Below are 8,224 nucleotides of genomic sequence, written 5' to 3' on the forward strand. Positions count from 1 at the left end.
AGGCGTCGGTCCGGGGCCGTCAGGCTGCGGGGCCCCAGCATGTGTGTGGGCGACGTCGCAGACCGGGAGGGAGCCATGCCTCGCCAGGAAGGCGACCACGCATGGGGCAGACCGGAAGTGGGGGGGGGCGGGAGGGGCGGGGCGAGCTGGGGCTCACACCCAACGTAGAGGGGGAGGGTCGGGCCGGAAGTGTGAGGGGCGGGGCTCAAGGCCTCCCAAGTTCCGGGAAGAAAGCGGGGCTGAAGGTGAGTCCACGTCTAATGGAGAGGAAGAAGGGGCGGGCTGGGGAGCCAGCAAGTGTTCTGGAGGCAACACTGAAGTCAGCCCCAGGTCTTGGGATGGAAGGAGGAACAAGTCGGCCTGGAAGTGTGCAGAGAGCGTCCTCCAGGACAAGGGAGGGGAGGCATCAAGACTAATGTCCATTCAAGTTGTGGGGAGAAGGGCAGGGTAAAGTGGACCAAAGGTGCAAGGGTGGGGAGGTTCCCACGGTAAACCAGAGCTGGACGGAAGTTAAAGCGGTGAAAGCAGATTTTACTCAGAAAACTGTTGCAACAGGGGAAGGATGACCCCAGGGTGGAACGGAGCAGCTGAACTCAGTTCTCAAATACAACCAGAACAGGTGGGGATTTATGACCAAGGATTGGGGTGGGAGGGGGACGGCGTAGGTATTGGTTAGAAAATTAGGAAGAGGAGACATCAGGTCTGAGGGGATTCTGGCTGAATCAAACTAATACGTTTATAACTGGATGCAAGTCAGGGTGATGGGATGTCACCTGGGGGAGAGAGTGGGATGAGGGGTTTGATCAGATACCAAGAGTAGGGAACTCTTGATAAACTGACTTAGGGTTCTTGCTAAGATGGGATTCCAGGAGGAAGTACACGCATGGGCCTTACTGGGGAGAAGGTTCAGGGTAACCTGGCTAAAATTGGGTTAAGCAGAGTCATTGTCAGGGAATTGGAGTGGGCTGGACAGGATCCTCTGCCCGGTGTCCTCTTCTGTGAGCGAGGTGCCCATGTCTAGGAAACGGGAGAAGTCTGTCCCTGCCTGGGACCTGGTGTGTTCTGTTATTCCATGAACCCAGAGCACTGTCATCTTTCTTGGACGCCCAGGACGAAATATTCTCATATCTTCCTCAGAGGCCAGCATCTGGTGTCCTCTCATCTTCCAGGTCAGGTAAATCTTGCAGATACATAATAGAGAAAGAAACTTGTCATTAGAAAAGGTCTTAAGAGTTTAGAACTGCAGAAAAGGCATTGTCGATAATTTATGAAAATGGCTGGATAGCAACAATAACTTTCATTTCAATTGCAAAGTTTAATATGCACTTTTCTTCTCTTAAAATACTCCATATGTAGTTGAACAAATATGTTTATTGAGATACTGAATTGTTGAACTATATTAACATTCTTTCCTATTCTTTCTTTAATCAGTAGTCCACTATTGGTTTAATATAAGCAATATCTGACTAAGAAGAAGATATATAAAAGTATATATTGACTAAATCACTGTGGCAGCTGGTGGCCTTCAGTCGACTGAATCATGGACCTGTGATTTGATCTCCACTCACCATTTATTCTCTTAATTCATCACACAGAGCATCTCAAAGTGTTCCATGTGAAGGGGAACACATGTTTAAAAGTCATCTGAAAAAGAAGAAAGATGTATGTTCTTGTATTTAAAACATGAGCCTCTAGGACACTTTTCAGAACTCAGAGCTTGAGAACTTCAAGTTGGAGAAGCAGGAATAACATAATCAGCATTCTGTACATTCTTAGTATCACGTTTCCCAGAAAACAGGCTTTTCGGTGTATTCATTACTGCTACACATTTGTTCTTTGCCTGTTCTTTGCAGCATCAAAGATAAGGTCAAAATTAAAATAATCCAAACTGGATGTGGGGGAAAGGCGAAGAAGCTGAGCTCTGAGCAGGAGCAGAGCCCCACCGCTCCCAGAAAGCAATCTGTTTCAAAGAGGACTGTGGGAAGTCACAGAATGCAAGACGAACCAGTCAGTCAGGTTTGGAATAATTCAGTTCATACCTTTGTACCCTGTATCCCATAAGGTGTGTTTGGCTATAGATAACTGAAAATCCAACTACTGTAAACAAACACCATTTCCTCACACAACTGAAGGTCTATAAGTAGGAGGTTCCTGGTACTGGTTAAGCTGTCCACCAGTGTCACTTAGGACCAGGCTCCTACTTTGCTTCTTGGTATCATCACTGGAGGGGTGTCTCATCCTTTGACCACTAGGATGTAGGCCAGGGACAAACCAGCCGCCTGCTTCCTGCTGGTCCTGAACAACCCATTTCAATGTTTCTCTCTGCGTTAGGAAATGGACCTTTCCCTCTCTGATGAAAATTGACCCCATCTTTCTTCTTGAGGCATTCTCTTGTTTATTCACTCCTCTCTTCAGTAACTACGGATTGATATACACATCCAAAACTAAAGAGTGTCTGTCCTTAGCAACCTTAAGTTCAGGATTTCTATGTGATCTTGTTACCACAATTGAAGTAGGAAAAACAGACCTAAGAGCTATAACTGTTGGAAGAGAAAATGTAAAATGCTTTTATTAATAGAGAACATTAGACTATTTCAAAAATACTGGAAAAATTTTAAAAATCAGTAAGATTGCCATAAACCAGACAGTAAGAAATAAAGATACATAGATCAACACACACAGAATTTCCATAACCCTAACAAGTATGTTAAAAAGGAGATTCACAGTAGAATCATAAAGATGTAAAATGTCTGGGATTTATTTGTTAGGAAATGCAAGGGACTTATAGGAAGATAACTTTCTGGGAGGAACTAGAAGTAAAATTGCTTAAATGAAGATAAGTATCATGTTCGAGGATGGGAAGGCCAAGTATAAATCCCAAATCATCATTAGGCTCAATACAATCGCACGTGAAGTGACCATGGGGCTCTTTGGGAGCCTGGCCCTTGGACTTGGCTCTGTACTGTCCTTCTCAAAATGTGAGGGAAGGTACTCACTACCATTCCTCCCAAGAACAATCGAATTAGATTCAAACAAGGCGAAATGCCCCCAGGAAGTACTAGTTCAAAAAATTTCCCATAAATTCAGGCTTCAAAGTCATCAACAGCATACAGTAATAACCATAGGACTTTCTGTGTGTGTGGTGGTGGCAGGGGATGCATCTGGTAGTTCAGCAAATTTGCACAATTTTTTTTTTTGAATTGAAGTATGTGGTTTGTTCCAAGCACCTGACTGAGTCAGCTAAGCAACAAGCTGCCTGACCCTGCAATATCTGATTACCTGTGCTGGCTGCTTCTAGGAGTCCCTAGATTGTGTCTCAGCATTACTGGGGGCAGAAGGTGGTTGGGAGCAAGAAGTTTGTCGTGTAAGAAGTTTTTTTTGGCCACAAATAACAGAACATGCTACCATTCTTTATCTTACATTGCAGGAAACCCAGAGGCAGGGGCTTCCAGGGGTGCTTTCAGGGACTCTGCATCTCTTGACTCAGCCCTCAGTGTATTGTCTTGGTTGTTCCTAAGGCTTATATCCTCATGGTCATGGTCTCAAGTGGTTGTTGCAGTTTTAAGCATCACATGAAACCATACATTTGGCTGAAGATTCAGCGTCAGGAAATGTTTTTGTTTCCTTTGCCACCGTAACGAATTACCACAAACTTTGTGGCTTAAAACAGCACAAACTTATCGTCTCACCGCTCTAGAAGTCAGAAGTCCAAAATGGGTCTTACTGGGTTAAAATCAACACATTGGCAGGGCTTCTTTTCTTCTAGAGGCTCGAGGGGAGAATCCATTTCCTCACCTTCTCCAGCTTCCAGAGTCTTCTGCACTCCTTGGCTCGTGGCCTCCTCCTCCATCCCCAGAGCCTGCAGTGTAGCATCTTCAAATCTCTCTCTGACTCTGACCTCCTTTTCATCATCATGATGCCTTCTCTAACCCTGAGTCTTCTGCCTCTTCTTGAACAAGGATGATTGTGGACCCACCACAGTTAATCCTGGATACTGTCATGTCAAGATCTTGGACTTGATTACATCTGTAAAGCCCCCTTTGCCCTGTAAGATAACAAATTCACAGGCTCCAGGCATTAGGATGTGGGCAGTTTTGGGGAGCTACTACCCTGCCTACAACAGTGAAGGAATCAGGCCCTTCAGAAGCCTTCTTTCTTGTAGACTTTCTCTTACCCCACTGGCCAGGATTGATAGATGTGTCCATGTCCCGACTGTGACCAAAGCTGGGAAGGAGAGTGGCTGGCGTTTTTGCATCTGTAGAGGAAGCTGACCTCTCCACGATGAAGGAGGGTGGCACAGCCACAGCGGCCGGCATAGAAGTCGGCTTGGGTGAGCGCATCTGCCCCAGAAGCCTCTCCTCGAGTTGAGTCAGAAGGCCATCTGCTCACCCAAGATGATGCTGATGCTGGAAGTTTCTGGACTTCTACCAGCAGAGATCTGGAACTGAACCAAGTCTCAACATCCAGGTAGCAGCAAGGAGATGGGGTCTTGGTAGAGGGCTTGACGGTAGAGCTGGAAAGGAAAGGTGGTATGTTCCATGGAGTCTAAGGAAGAGCAAGAGCTGTCCCTTGGGTCTAGGGGGAAAATCAACTTTTCAAAGGATTCTCATGAAAGGAGAGGGAGAGGAAGCTCTTCAGAGTCCCTGTGTGGGGTCTTTCCCCAGAACACTCCATATGCCCTTTTGAGCAGGAATGAATGAGGTTCCTCAAAATTCCAGTATCATCCTTGGGAGTAAAGACACTTCACTAGGCAGTGGTATGTCTTTAAAAACATTTTTTTTTAAGGGGGGGAGGGTATCACTCAATTGGTAGAGTGCATGCTTAGCATACATGAGGTCCTAGGTTCAATTGCCGGTGCCTCCATTAAAAAAAAAATAACCTCTCCCTCCAATAAAATAAAATAAGAGCAGGGCTTAGCAAATGTTAAAAAAATTAAACCGTTTTCCTTCTAGTTTTATTAAGATATAACTGACATACAACACTTTTTAAAAATTTTTTAAATTTGGGGGGGTAGCTACTAGGTTTATTCATTTATTTACTTATTTTAATGGAGGTACTGGGAATTGAACCCAGGACCTCGTGCATGCTAAGCACACCCTCTACCACTGAGCTAAACCCTCCCCGCGACACTGTGTATGTTTAATGTGTACAACATGATTATTTGACTGTCATACATCATGAAATGATGATCACAATAAGTTTTGTGAACATCCATCATCTCTTACAGATACAAAATTAAACAAATAGAAAAAAAACTTTTCCCTTGTGATGAGAACTCTTAGGATCTACTCTCTTAACTTTCATATATAGCATTCAGCAGCATTAAGTATATTTACCATCTGTACATTATTTCCCGATTCTTCTCTTGTAACTAACATTTTTGCCCTTTGACTGTTTTCATACAGTTCCCCCATTCCCCGCTCTGGTAACCACAAATCTGATTTCTGTTTCTATAGATTTGTCTATTTGGTTGTTTGTTTCTGAAGTATGATTGACTTACAATAGAATACTATGTTAGTTTCTGTTATACGACATAGTGATTTGATATTTCAATATATTTCAAAATGATCACCACAAGTCTATTTACCATCTGTCACCATTCAAAGATATTACATAATTATTGACTATATTCCCCACAGTGTACATTTCATACCTGTGACCCATTTATTTTGCAACTGGAAGTTTGTACCTCTTAATCGCCCTCACCTATTTCCTCCCCCTCATGCTCCTCTCTGTCAACTACCTGCTTCTTCTCTGTGTCTATCACTCTGCTTTGTTAAGTTTGTTCATTTGTTTTAATTTTTAGATTACACATGTAAGTGAAATCATACAGTATTTGTCTTTCTCTGTCTTACATTTCCCTTAGCATAATACCCTCCAGGTCCATCCATGTTGTTGCAAATGGTAAGATTTCATTTTATGGCTGAGTAATAAAACATTGCATTCCCTGATGATTAGTGACGTTGAGCATCTTTTCATGTGCCTGTTGGCCACCTGTATGTCTTTCTTGGAAAAATATTCTGATCCTTTGCCCATTTTGAAACAGTTTTTTTGATGTTGAGTTTTATGATTTCTTTGTATATTTTGAATATTAAACCCTTGTTGGATATATCATTTGCAAATATTTTCTTCCATTCAGTTGGCAGCCTTTTCGATTTTTTGATAGTTTCCTTTGCTGTGCAAAAGCTTTTTAGTTTGACGTAGTCCTGTGTGTTTATTTTTGCTTTTTTTTCCCCTTGCCTGAGGAGACGTATCTTCTCCAAAAATATTACTAAAACTAATGTCATAGAGTGTACTGATTATGTTTTCCTTTACATGTTTTATGGTTTCAGGTCTTACATTTAAGTCTTTAATCCATTTTGAATTTGTTTTTATGCATGGTGTGAGAAAGTAGTTAAGTTTGAGTCTTTTGCACATAGCTGTCCAGTTTTCCCAACACTGTGTATTGAAGAGAACATCTTCTCCCCATTGTATATTCTCGCCTCCCTTGTTGTAGATTAATCGCCCATGTAAGTGTGGGTTCGTTTCTGGTCTTTCTATTCTGTTCCATTGATCTATGTGTCTGTTTTTGTGCCAGTATCATACTGTTTGGATTATTGTAGCTTTGTAGTACAGTTTGAAATGAAGAAACCTGCTCCTCCAGCTTTGTTCTTCTTTCTCAAGATAGTTTGGCTATTTGGGGTCTTTTGTGTTTCCATACGAATTTTATAATTATTTGTTCTAGGCCTGTGAAAAATGCCGTTGGTATTTTGATAGGGATTGCACTGAATCTGTATATTGCCTTGAGTAGTGTGGTTATTTTAACAATATGAATTAATGCAATTCATGAACATAATACATCTTTCCATCTGTTTGTGTCATCTTCAGTTTCTTTCCTCAGTGTCTGATAATTTTCCCAGAACAGATCTTTTACAACCTTAGATTTATTCCTAGGTGTTTTATTCTTTTTAATACAATTGTAAATGGGATTATTTTCTTAAATTCTCTTTCTGATAGTTTATTGTTAGTGTACAGAAATGCTACAAGTTTCAGCAAATTAATTGTGTATCCTTCAACTTTACAGAATTCATTGATGAGTTATAGTAGTTCTGTGTGTGGTATGTTTCTTTAATCCTGCCTGGACACTGGCTATGCCCATAGAAACATGAAGATGCAAACAACTATTTATGATACCTCTCTTAAAGTTAGTGGTAGAATGCCATTTGTGAAACATCGCTGAGTTAGTATAAAATTCTGACTTGCTTGACATGACAGGGCTATGTAAGAAAGAAACAGGTAGCATATTTTTCAGCTCTTTTCTGTGACTACCATAAAATTGTACATACACTGATCCCCATGATACTAAAAGATAAATGATCTCTGCATGACACTTCAGATTTGGTAGTTCTCTGATTCATACATGATGTAAAATATATACACTGTTGTCATTGATAACATCTACATTTTATTACCGATGGGAATCACTTCTCTTTTTTAATTGAAATATAGTCAGTCTACAGTGTTGTGTCAATTTCTAGTGTACAGCATAATATTTCAGTCATAGATATACATACGTATATTCTTTTTCATACTCTCTTCCATTATAGGTTACTACAAGGTATTGAACATAGTTCCCTGTGCTATACAGTAGAAACTTGTTGTTTATTTTATATATAGTAGTTAGTATCTGCAAATCTCAAACTCCTAATTTATCTTTTCCCACCTACTTCCCCCTTGTAACCATAAGTCTGTTTTCTATGTCTGTGAGTCTGTTCTATTTTGTAAAATAAGTTCATTTGTGTCTCTCTTTTTTTTTTTTTAAGATTTCACATATGAGTGATATAATATGGTATTTTTCTTTCTATTTCTGGCTTGCTTCACTTAGAATGACGATCTCCAGGTCCATTCGTATGGCTATAAATGGCATTTTATTTTTTATGGCTGAGTAGTATTCCAGTGTATATATATACCATGTCATCTTTATTCAGTCAACAGATGGCATTCATTTCTATGAGGCATTGTCCATCAGGCTTAGACCTTGAGTCCCATTAAATGATGTTTCTATTGCAAATCAAGGGCATATGTAGATCATAACTGCTCATACCACGTCATCTATGACTGCCAGGAGCCACAAGTGCAAAGTTGTATTGCACTCAGGTACCTATTTATGGGTCAAAAATAACTTGTGGATTCTGCCTCCTTTGTGGTTTATCTCTGATGTCAAATAAAATGGAATTCCAACCAA

At 41.1% G+C, this 8,224-nt stretch overlaps 1 long non-coding RNA gene across 1 annotated transcript; it reads left to right on the top strand.

Moving 5' to 3' along the window:
• The first annotated feature begins 1 nt into the window (after window position 1).
• LOC141578705 (uncharacterized) lies at window positions 2–8,224 on the top strand. The gene is made up of 2 exons (XR_012509330.1): window positions 2–245; window positions 1,432–8,224. It is a non-coding gene; the product is annotated as an uncharacterized LOC141578705 (long non-coding RNA).

The sequence above is a fragment of the Camelus bactrianus genome, chromosome 9 (assembly GCF_048773025.1).
Source record: "Camelus bactrianus isolate YW-2024 breed Bactrian camel chromosome 9, ASM4877302v1, whole genome shotgun sequence".
Lineage (NCBI taxonomy): Eukaryota > Metazoa > Chordata > Mammalia > Artiodactyla > Camelidae > Camelus > Camelus bactrianus.